Raw genomic sequence first — 12,829 nt, forward strand, 5'->3', positions numbered from 1 at the left:
CCTCTTTTTAACTGACACAGATTCTCCACAGTCCTCGTCACTAGATGACTCTGGGACTGATCCAGAGCCACGGCGTTTTCTTTTTGATCCAGTTTTAATAACAAAACAAGCTCTGGACACCTTTCTTTCTCGCCGCAAAGAGACCAGCAGATACAGGTTAATTATCACTGAGAGCAGGATTGTACACATGAAATAAATCACCTTTGGATCCCAAGCATCACCTAAAGTTGCTCTCTCCTCAGGCGGAATCTTAAAACCTGTTATCTCAATTGGGAGAGTGGTGGAGGTAACATTCCTGTATCTCACTGGCCATAAGAAATCCATGCATTTTCTATACCATAGTCTAATTCTATACATAACCCACATATAAATTGTCCGCACCAAATATTTGCCCAGGTAATCCAAAATCAAACCCAATCAATATCTGTAAACCAGAGCCCCAAAAATTGAAAAGAATAATCGCTCCACAAACCACAATACCTTCATGTTTGCTAATTCAGCTAGAAGACACTAAATCAATCAAGTAATAAATTAAACTAATTATCGAGCCCCACGTTGGGCGCCAAGAAAAAAAATGTCGTAGGGTTGGAAGGGTAAGGCCCAGAAGCCTCCTCCCTCCCCCCTGTAAAGTAAAGGGAAAGAAAATTGAAGGGAAAGGAAAAAAACCTCACAGCTGAATTAGCAAAGCAGTGGAGCTGTATATTTACAAAGCAATGTAGGATATGCAGGGGAATATATACAAATTTACAATATCTACAATATATACAAAGATATACAATAAAGTAACACAGAAATGAGAGTTTCCCCCTCAGCAGAGGGGGTTCCCCACCTCCGCTCTCCCCTCTCTCCCCCCTTTCCCCAGAGTAGGTTAGAAAAGAGAGAGAAAGAGGAAAAAAAACTTAGAATCAGTTTGTGTTAATTGGAAAGGAGTTAATACAGGCCTTTATCAGTTTCAAGGCCGAAGCCTTGGCAGAAAGCCCAGGAGCTGCAAGCTGCTGCCCGAAGGGAAAGCGGAAGCAAGACTGCAGAAAAGTGCTGGAAAGCCCAGTATACCTTCATGCACTTCCAGTTCAGAAGGTGCTTCCTCCCACTTCACCAATGAAATTAGTTTAGATTCTTCTTTCGTTTACCAACATCCATCCACCATATTCCCTTTCTTAAAGGCACAGCCTCAAACGGTCACAGGGAGCTGGGGTTGCTTAGCCTGGAGAAGAGGAGGCTCAGGGGAGACCTTCTTGCTCTCTGCAACTACCTGAAGGGAGGTTGTAGCCAGATGGGGGTTAGTCTCTTCTCCCAGGCAAGCAGCACCAGAACAAGAGGACACAGTCTCAAGCTGTGCCAGGGGAGGTTTAGGCTGGAGGTTAGGAAGAAATGCTACACAGAGAGTGATTACCCATTGGAATGGGCTGCCTGGGGAGGTGGTGGAGTTACCATCATTGGAGGCGTTTAGGAGGAGACTTGATAGGGTGCTTGCTTGCATGGTTTAGTTGATTAGGTGGTGTTGGATGATAGGTTGGACACAATGATCTTGAAGGTCTCTTCCAACCTGGTCTGGTCTATTCTATTCTATTCTATTCTATTCTATTCTATTCTATTCTATTCTCAGGTCCAACCTATCACCCAACACCTTATGACTAACTAAACCATGGCTCCAAGTGCCACATCCAGTCCCCTCTTGAACACCTCCAGGGATAGGGACTCCACCACCTCCCTGGGCAGCACATTCCAATGGCCAATTGCTCTTTCTGGGAAGAACTTTCTCCTCACCTCCAGCCTAAACCTCCCCTGGCACAGCTTGAGACTGTCCTCTTGTTCTGATGCTGGTTGCCTGGCAGAAGAGACCAACCCCTACCTGGCTACAACCTCCCTTCAGGGAGTTGTAGAGAGCAAGAAGGTCTCCCCTGAGCCTCCTCTTCTCCAGACTAAGCAACCCTCTGCCAGAGCAGGACCGTAAAATCTAGCACAGGTCACAGTGGAGCACATCCAGATGGGTCTTGAAAGCCTCCAGAGGAGAGAAGGATTAATTCTTTTCTCTGCCTGCAGCTGCTCCTTGCATTACTTAGAGTAAGGGTTTTGAAACGTGCTCTGTCCCAACTTGTAAGCTGTCTTTTGAGACAGCCTTCAGTGTCAGATGATCTTCACTGACGAACAGTAGCATGGGCTGGAGAATTAGTCAGGGACCTCAGAGACCCAGATGCTGAGCCCTGCTCACTCTTTATCGCCCTGTGCAAGTTGTTCAGTGTGGGATTTCACGTCTTGTACCCACCAGAGAAGCTGGGCTCCCTCTGTAGTCACTGCATGAATCACACTCTGGTGGTGCCTGTGTTAAATGTGTCTTCTCCCAGGAGAGAGTGAATCATTCCATGGAATTTCCCATCTTGCTCCAAGCAGATAGCTTGTTAACTGTCAGAGGCAAGAGGAATCCCATTGTTAGAAGCCATAGGATCCATACAACAGAGAGAGTTTTCTTCAGCCTCTGAAGTCTTCTTACAGGGATTTTAAAACCTTCTGAGGCCTTCTGATTCAGGACCAGAAGAACATCTGAGACGTCACAGTAATCTGTCAGCTGAATTACAGCAGAGCTTCAGTGTGACTGCAAAACACTGGTGACTCATGTGGTTTGGGTTGGGGAACTGTCTGGCTCATCTTTGCAGCATTTTGCCTGACAGCTCAGAAAAGATCAGGGTGTTTGCACGGTGCACCCTTTGGGCTGGATTCAGGGAGGTCAGCACAGAGTTAAAACCCAATGCTAGGCTCAGATTTTTCTCTGCTTTGAGCTGGTTTGAAGTCAGATGTCCAGAAACACTGCTTGCCTCAGTGCTTTTTGTTTTACAAATGGCAATATCCTGCCAATTAAAACTTGCAGGGCAGGGGACAGGAGGCTATGAGGGATGGCAGGAAGCCAAGAATGTGGACCAGGCTGTCCCAAGAGGCAATCTGGATGCACTTGCAGTCTCTATCACAGCAGCAGCCTGTCATCATCCCTGCTTTCTCCCTTCTGATGCTGATATTAGGAGCCATAATGTTGTCGGACAAGAGGGGACATGGGTCCCAGGAACACCTGTGCAATTCAGGCCTTGAAGAATTCTCTGTTGATAATATACTGGCGGAGTAGGAGATGTGAGAAAGTGCTGATTGCTTGGTATGCTGAAGTCCAGCTGCCCCTGAGATGGGAGGCAAGCAAGATAAGGAGGAGGCGAGATCTGGGAAAGAGAGCAATTAGGCCGGATGGAAGAATTCCACAGAGTTGTGAAAACAATGATGTAACCTGTTAGAGAGCAACCAATAGTATGTTGCCAAGTGGGCATAATTATAGCAAACTGTATATAAGATGTGTCTGATGCTCAATAAAGTGGAATCCGCTGATCAAATTGGTCATTAAAGCGGCCCCCTTCTTGCAGTACCATAACTCAGGAAAGAAAGGTGGGTTGTGTAGAGTGAGGCAAAGATAAATCTTCAGTGAGAGTTTTAGTGCAGCCCCTCCACTCAGACACCTTCCTGAGTGAGCAGAATGTGCATTTTCCAGTTTAATTGAAAAAAAAACCTAAGTGTGCTGCCTGTAAAATGTGATTTCCAATACATCATTTTAATGTGCCACAGGAGCTGATTTATTAATACCTCTGCTTTGTTTCACTTTAGGTCCCACTGTGGTGAAGAAGTTATTAAATTTATTAATATGAAATATGAATTATGAAAATATTTTTATTAATTATCAAACTATTAATAACTGATAAATCACCAACTTATATACATGTTCTAGTGCACGTTCGAGAAATAGATTCCACAAGTGGCTTAGTGTTATGATTATAACTTAATTGAACTAGTTACAGACTATTTCTATATTTACATAACAAAGGGTGCAGTTCTGCCGCTTGGCCACTAGATGGTGACTCGGCGGGACGCAGGCGGCTTCTGGCTATACACAGCAATATTACAATCTTTCTATGCGTCAGCGCTTACTCTGCTAGATGCAGATACTTTGAACTGAGTGCTAGTGGATGGAAAGCACGTGAATGATATTCTGTTCCCTCCAGACAACAGGGATCGGTCCTGGTCGGGGTCGGCCCGTGGGGTCGGCCCTCAAAGTCAGCTCGCACGGCAGGGCGGGACGACAGTTGCCGGTAGGTGGGCTCGGACGACGCAGCAGGCAAAGCTACAGGGTCGGCCCAACCACGGCGATTCTTGGGGCTGATGCGAACAGCCTCGGGGAGAGAATGCGGCTGTGTTAGGCGTCGGATTCTCATTTACTGAGCTTAAAGGAGCAGCGGGACTCTCGGAGTGGCCCCAGGTTCGGTGCAGTATAGGCACGAACAACGCCTTAGTCTTCCCTGAGATTCACGGGGCTCAGAGCGGCATACGGCGGCTCCTCTCCCGCAATGGCGGGGCTAGGCATACGTGGACTCAGTATCGATCAAGTCCCTTCTCCCCAGCAACTGGGCAGATCTTACCCTCGGGGGGTTGGTCCAGTCCTCTGGTGGCACGGTGGGCTCTCCCGGTCGGTACGACTGGCTGTAGCGACGCTGGATTCCTCAGAAACAGCGAAGGTCCTCCCTCTGTGCTTCTCACCATGCAGGGGCTTTCAGTATGCGTGCATGTATAACAGAAGCTAGCAACAATAAGCTCAATGGCAGAGGCTGCAGCTCAAGAGTTGCTCTCTCGAGCAAGCACAGAGACAAAGTGAAAGAGGGGGCAACTTGTTTACCAACTGGGGTGATACTTATAGATTCCTCGAGGTTGGGCTTGACCAATGGGCACTCTCATAAACAACTGGCTTCAACCTATAGAAAGCATGAAGCAAGAATTATGCCCATACTTGGTGTCAGCACGAGCACTGCATGCGCTGGGTGCGTGCTGGCCTGGCTAATGCCTTGGCTTTTGTCTTCCTCCTGGAGGAGGGGGAACATGTCCACATGCTGGGACAAGATTCAGTATCGGGGCATAATGTGCCTTCACCACACCCACACAAGGGAAAAGCCATATATTTGTGAAGACTGTGGGGCTTGCTTTTCCAATAAAGGCAAGCTCACTGGCCACAAAAGGACCCACACGGGTAGGCACTGACTATTTCTGCTCCTTCCATCTGGTTTCTCTCATCTTCTGCCTTCATAATACTAAAAATTGTGAGTTTGGATTGGAAGGAGGTGCCCATTTATTTTTGTAACTCACAGAAGAGGCTTCAAGTACCAGGAGGGAGCTGCTGGAGATGAAAAAGTGTTTGAAAGCTGACTTTGAGATGCACAATTCTGCTGAAAGAATTCATAGAATGGTTTGGGCTGGAAGGGACCTTAAAGATCCAACTTAGTTCCAACTCCCCTGTCATAGTATCATAGTATCAGTCAGGGTTGTGTGGCAATGCCAGTGACGAGCAGTGTGAGCAATCTGGCAGTGCAGGCCTAGAGCCTGACATGGTGGTAGGCCATGCTCAGCATAAGCGCAGAGCCAGCTAGCAGTGTAGCAAAACGGTGCTGTGCCTGCAGCATGTAACTAAAACAGGGCACTGGTAGCTATAAACATGGAAAGTTATCTTGGGACAACAGGACATGCACCTGCATCAACAAACCTAGCGTGTCGTTAGTAGTTGGACCAATAATCTATAATAGTGTGATGTGTGGTCACTCCTAGGGAACCAATGAAGCCATGCCAACAAGGCACTCCGAGTTTATATAAGTTGTAGAAGTTCCCTTGCTACGCACTTCTGCCTTTCCTTTCCCTTCTTCTTCTGTGCTTTACTTCACTGTGCTATACTCGCACCATAGGTCTGCACCATAGGCCTGCACCATAGGCCTGCACCATAGGCCTGCAATACTGGAACAATAAAGGAACAATACTCGATCATATTGGTCAGCCATATTGATTCCAATCTCTGTCGTCTATAGGGTGGTGCTCTAACCCTCATCTCTGTGGCCTCCTCTGGTCCCACTCCAGCAGTGTGTCTGACCTGAGACTGCCTTTTCCTCCTCCCCCAGGAGAGCGCCTTTTCAAGTGCGATGTGTGCGGAAAGCACTTCGCCACCAACGAGTACTTGAAGTGCCACATGCGCTGCCACATGGGTGCCAAGCCCTACAAGTGTGAGGTCTGTGGGAAGACATTTGGGCTGAGAGCTTCATTGGCCCAGCACAGCAATATCCATGCAGGTAACACAGCAAACCTGGAGGGGCTGGGAAAATAAATGGCACCAAAAGCTTGGGTCTGAAGCACTTCCCGCTTTGGGTGGTGAAACCACTGCTTTTGTGAGCTCCTTAGATGAGGTGAGGAGGAGAAGCAGGGATCATGCTGAGCCTGTCATGTTCAGCAGTGCATGATATCCAGGAACTGCTTAGGTTGGAAAAGATATTTCAGGTCATCAAGTCCAACTGTTCATGCCAAGTCATCAGTGAGCAGTGTCACTTGGCACTACGTCTACACATCCTGTAGACTGTCCCAGGGATGGTGAGTCCACCACTGCCCTGGGCACTCTGTTAACTGCATGACAGCCTTTTTGGGGAAGAAATGCTTCCTCATCTCCAACCTAGACCTCCCATGGTGCAACTTGAGGCCATTTCCTCTTGTCCTACCACTTGTTACTTGGAAAGGAGGCTGACCCCCAGCTTCCTCCGATCTCCTTTCAGGTTATATTATCTTATCATAGCATTGTTAGGGTTGGAAGGGACCTCCAGGATCATACAGGTCCAACCCCCCTGCCATGGGCAGGGACAATTCACACTAGATCAAGCTGCACACAGCCACATCCAGTCTGGCCTTAAAAACCTCCAGGGATGAGGTTTCTACACCACCTCCCTGGGCAACCTGTGCCAGTGTCTCACCACCCTCAGGGTGATCAGATTTTGTATCATATCAGATGATTCTTGCCCCAAAGCCTGTGGCCTGTTTCATGCTATTGAAGGAGCAGAGAGATGTTGGAGTTGCTGCTAATTCCCCTTGTAGATCAGGAAGCTGTTTCCTTGCAGCAGTGAAACATTCTATCATGTAATCCAGGCCCTCAAGACTGTATCTCCTGTGTCCACCACTTCATCAGTAGTGATCTTTGTCTGCTCAAAGGAGGCTGTAGCCAGGTGGGGGTTGGTCTGTTCTCCCAAGTAACAAGAGATGGAATGAGAGGAAATGGCCTCAAATTGCACCAGGGGAGGTTTAGATTAGAAATTAGAAGAAACTTGTTGACTGAAAGAGTTCTCAAAGACTGGAACAGGCTTCCCAGGGAGATGGTTGAATCCCCAGCCCTGGAGGTGTTTCAAAGAGGCAGAGATGTGATGCTAAAGGATGAAGTTCAGCCTTGGTAGAGATGGATAATGCTTGGACTTGGTTATCTTAGAATCATAGAAACAATAAGGTTGGAAAATACCTCAGAGATCATCCTGTTATGAATATACTGGTGATTCTGTGATTTGTGTTAAAGGCAGAGAATTTAGAGTGTACTGGAACTGGGGGTCAGAACAAACCTCCGCCTGTCTACAACCTCCCTTCAGGTAGTTGTAGAGAGCAAGAATGTCTTCCCTGAGTCTCCCCTTCTCCAGGCTAAGCAATCCCAGCTCGCTCAGCCTCTCCTCATAGGGCTTGTGTTCCAAACCCCTCACCAACTTTATTGCCCTTCTCTGGACACGATCCAGCAAGTCAACATCTTTCCTAAACTGAGGGGCCCAGAACTGGACACAGTACTCAAGGTGTGGCCCAACCAGTGCAGCATACAGGGGGAGAATGACCTCCCTGCTCCTCCTGGCCACACTGTTCCTGATGCAGGCCAGGATGCCATTGGCCCTCTTGGCCGCCTGGGCACACTACAGGCTCATGTTCAGCCTACCATCGACCAGTACCCCCAGGTCCCTCTCTGCCTGGCCGCTCTCCAGCCACTCTGACCCCAGCCTGTAGCACTGCATGGGGTTGTTGTGGCCAATGTGCAGAACCCGGCACTTGGATGTGTTAAATCTCATGCCGTTGGATTCTGCCCATCTGTCCAGCCTGTCAAGGTCCCTCTGCAATGTCTCTCTACCCTCCAGCAGATCAACTGCTGCTCCCAGCTTGGTGTCGTTTGCAAATTTACTGATGATGGACTCAATGCCCTCATCCAGATCATCAATAAAGATGTTAAAGAGCACAGGGCCCAGCACTGATCCTTGGGGCACACCACTAGTGACTGGCTGCCAGCTGGATGTGGCACCATTCACCACCACTCTCTGGGCTCGGCCTCCAGCCAGTTCCTAACCCAGCTCAGAGTGCTGCTGTCCAAGCCATGGACTGACAGCTTGGCCAGGAGTTTGCTGTGGGGGACAGTGTCAAAATCCTTGCTGAAGTCCAGGTAGACCACATCCACAGGCTTCCCCACATACACCAAGCGGGTTACCTGATCATAGGAGGAGATCAGGTTTTTGAAATTGAAAGGGTTAGTAGAAGGAAAAAAGTAAGGAAGACATAAGAAAAATTATTGTAGAGGATTTTGAGGGAAGAGGAATTGAAATAACAAAAGCACAATGGGAAATGGTAAACAAGCTAACTGAGGAAGTGGAGAAGAGACTCCGAATGAAATCTTAAAGTGAGTTAAGGAATCTGTGGGACTCCTGAAGAATGTAACTGCTGCCAAGAAGACATGACACCTGGCTGCTGGTGGCAGCCAGTAGGCTAAGGAGGCAGAATTAACATATACTGGTGGAGCCTAATCTTGATCCTAACCATATTTTTGTATAAGGAGTCCAATCAAAATCAAAGACCATGTTCTCATGTGTGGATAAATTCTCTTCCAATATTAGTAATGATAGGTAGGTTGAAAGGCCATTATGGAGCTAAGATTATAACATCATCTGAAGTAAAGGTATGAGAACAGAACACTTATCTGCACTTGTTGAAAGGGAGCACAGTCAGCTCAGTCAGTGGAGCATGAGACTCTCAATCTCAGTGTCATGGGTTCAAGCCTGCAGCGGACAGGCAGTAGTGTCCTTTTACTGTTGGATATGTTCCCAGCTACCTGAGAATTCAGCATACAGGTTTCCTTTGATAGGGACAGTCTTTCCTGATGTAACAGAAATACAAAAAGCATTCCAAAAGCCCAGCAACTTGAGGATTGTACCAAGATTCCACAATCTCAGTTAAGGGGGAGATTACAATTTGAAGAACCCTTGGATGTAAATATGCCTGTACCTTGTATCCAGCAATGTTGGGAGACAACTATAGGCAGGAATAAAGGGGGAAATAGGACTGACCCTGGATGTGGGAATGTAATTTTTATAGGGCAGTATTCAAAGTGTTCACAATTTATTAGTTAGGAAGAAGGAAATATGGGGAGCCATGATCAGACCAGAAAGAAAGGACACATACCTAAAGGATGGCTGATACCTATTGGGTCAGGATGGTATTGGATATGTGGTAAAAATGCTTATAAGGTATTACCCTTAGACTGGTAAGGAAGATGTGCTATAGGACTGGCCTATCCTCATATCTTTATAGTAAATCAGCCACAGGAATTACTCAGGAGCTTTGCAAGATGAACCAAGAGGGGAGCAAATCCACTACCAACCAGGCATAGCAAGTTTCATAGTTTTGCTAGGAGGTTTCTACCTTGGCTTGGGGTTAGTGAACTTGAAAAAGCGATGGTAAATTTTTCTGCTACAGCTGAAATTATTATGAATACAAGCATAGATGTTGAGCTGATACCGCCAGCGATGGCTTGGCCTTGGAAGCCGGACAGTGCGAACTCTGCCCTAGAACTCCTGGAGCGCTTGCAGGCTCGCGATCACGGCATTTTTGCACCCCCGCCCCGCCGCGAGCCCCGTCCGCCCCGATGGTGGCCCCCACCATCTCGGCAGCGCTCACTTCGGCAGCCCTCAGCCTGGCAGCCCTCAGCCTGATGGCGCCCCACACTCTGGCAGTTCTCCCGGCGACGCCTCCCGCGACCCCCCATGGCCCCGCGAGTACCAGCGGCTCCGATCAAGCGGCATCGACCGACGCACCGCCGACAACAGCCACCCCCACGGCAGCGGCAGGAACGGCCCCAGCGGCCCCTTACCCCCAGCGGTTTCAGCTGCGCTACACCCCCCTGCCTCCTACATTCAGCACTCGGACGGAGATTTCAATTGAGTCCCGATGGGGCGATCAGGAGGTGGGAGGGACAGGGAACTGTCCCGCTGAGCTGGTGGAAAGGTATTGTGGGAAATGTAGTCACTGATGGAGAAGGTTAACAATGACTATGGTAATCTGAACTGACTAATGTTCTTTAACAGAAGCTAGACAAGCCATAGCTACCTATGGGCTACAGTCAGGATTTAGTAATCAAAGTGGTCCACAATCCAGAACAATAACTCTGATCCTGTGTTTCTTATTACTGAGCAGGGTCTAACAGGGACACTTGGTTCCTTTGTCAATACCATCCCTTACATACAGCATTCAATACTAATTCAGACCTGACTCACGATATGAAGGTAGAAATGCTGGATATTTTGGCATTTGACAATGCTAATGAAGAAACTAAACAGGTTCTCAGCATTTTACCAACAGGTGCCACTGCCTCATGACTGCAGGACCACAATGAATGAAGGCATCGACAAGCAGCAATGTATCTAGCCACGGCCATAGAAGCAGTCCTGAAATCATCGTGCCTCTGAGAAACCTAGGTACCTTAAAGTGTCTGACTGTTGGACAGACTCGAAAGGGTCACAAATCTAATCATTTTACTCGAGATCGTCGCAGAAGCTGCTCCTGCAGCGTGAATATACCCCGCACGACGACACCAAACCAGGGTCCCTGGACCGCGCCCCCCACCTTCCCCTCCCCTTTCCCCCCCCCCGCCCCCTCTGGCAGCGCACAGCGGACCTGACAACAGCTGCATATCTCCTTTTGAATCCACAAAGCGTTGTCGAGTTTAACTGGCATGGTCCTTTGGATCACAGACCCTGTGCTCTGTTAATTGGCAGACGACAGTCTATCTTTAGACAGGGCATTCGTATAATTCCTGGTTCAATACATTCTGATTATGACTGGGCTATGAAAATTATGCTCTATACCATTGACTCTCCTGTTAGCACTCTTGTTGGGACAGAAATTGCTTAGTTAATACCATCTGAGTCCCGAGTGCCTAAAACTTCTAACAGGATCCAAGGGCAAGAAGGCTCGGGTTCCACCGATATGCCTAATACCTTATTAGCCCTAAAAATCCAAAAGAGAAAACTGGAACAGATTTTATCTGTCAGACACCCTTGTGGACAAATTATACAATTTTCAATTATTATGGATACTGGAGACGATGTCATCATTATACCTAGTCATAAACAGAATGGTCACTAGTCATTGCTCATGGCAAATTTTGAAGTCATGTGTTTAAAAGGTATCCAAACAACCTGGGTTAGCAAAGAGCCAGTGCAATTAGCTTTTAATGATAGCAAATCAATCACTGTAAGACCGTACATGTTAACCCTTCCAGTTGCTCTATTGGGCTGATATGCCTTAAGTCAACTAGGAGCAAAACTTGTTACCGTTCCTTTTTTGTAGTGGCTACAAGTCAGCAACCAACCCTCAAATTAAAATGGAAAACACGTAATCCAGTATGGGTGGAACAATGGTCGTTCACACACGATAGGCTGCAAGTCGTTAACACCCCAATACAGAAACAATAGCAACTAGGTCACACCTTGCTAGCCACCCACCCCTACCTCCACCCCCAGAAAAGGGAGGATTTTCTAGTACTACTCTTGCCAACCAAAGCTCTTCTCTGACTTAAAGTTACAGTGCTAATTTCTTCATTTCTGATTGCAATGTCCTTAAGAGATTTGTTATTTAGAGTTTTGCTAAGTTTTCCTGTTAAGCATAATGAATGGTAAGCATTTTATATTTACAGATACCTAATACATAGTAATTGTAGTAAGGTGTGAGTACTTAGTAATGAGTTCACATTGTAAGATTTCTTTTGGTTTGAACCTTCTTAGTTGTGTGCCATGGCATTTCAAAGGAGCTCCATGTAATATAGTTAAGACTTGTAGTAAATAGGTATTAATTTTAAAAAGTATTCCTTAGCTAAGGTAATGTCTTTATATTTCCTTCTTAGACATAAGCTAGAAAAAAATACAAAAAATACAAAAAAAATGCAAAAAAAAAGGTAACATGTGCAAAGAAAACTGTAAACATAGAAATATATAACAAAAGCACAAAAACTCTGGATACAAAACATAGAGTGCTAAATAACAGAATAGTAATAAAAAAGAAGAACAACAATAAAAAAAATATTAAAAAACAAATATGACACTGAAAAATCATAAGGATTACTAACACAGAATAGCTATTAACAGAAAAAAAATCATAAGAATTGTTAGCAAAAAATAAAAATAAGGATTATCAAGACTACTAGATTCAAACAAACAAAAATTTATACAAAGAAAAATCGAGAAGATTAAAATGAAAAATGATAATAAAAAAGAATTGATAGAAAAGGTTAAAAAAAAAAAGTAAAAATAAATATTAAAATGGAAAATAGATTAAATAAAACAAACATGCAAAATAAAAAATAATTACAATAAAGATTATAAGATAAAAAATAAAAGATTAAACACTAGATAAAAAGAAAAAGTAGAAATTACAAAAATAAAAGAAATTGAAAATGAAAAAATTGATTAGAATAACAAATTAAAATACAGATTAAAAAAATTACAATAAGAAAATAAAAATTATAATAAAGAAGGTAAAAAAGAAATAAATTAAAAATTACAAAAAGTAAGTTAAAAAAAATAAAAATTTAAAGAAGAAAAATTAAAATACAAAATAACAAAAATAAATTGAATAAAATATATATAAAATTAGATTAAAATTAACAAACAAAAAAGTTAACAAAAAATAATTAAAAAGTGCAGAAAAAAAA

Source organism: Melanerpes formicivorus, unplaced genomic scaffold (genome assembly GCF_026170545.1).
Source record: "Melanerpes formicivorus ecotype bairdi unplaced genomic scaffold, bMelFor1.0.p_v2 SCAF_9, whole genome shotgun sequence".
Taxonomy (NCBI): Eukaryota; Metazoa; Chordata; class Aves; order Piciformes; family Picidae; genus Melanerpes; species Melanerpes formicivorus.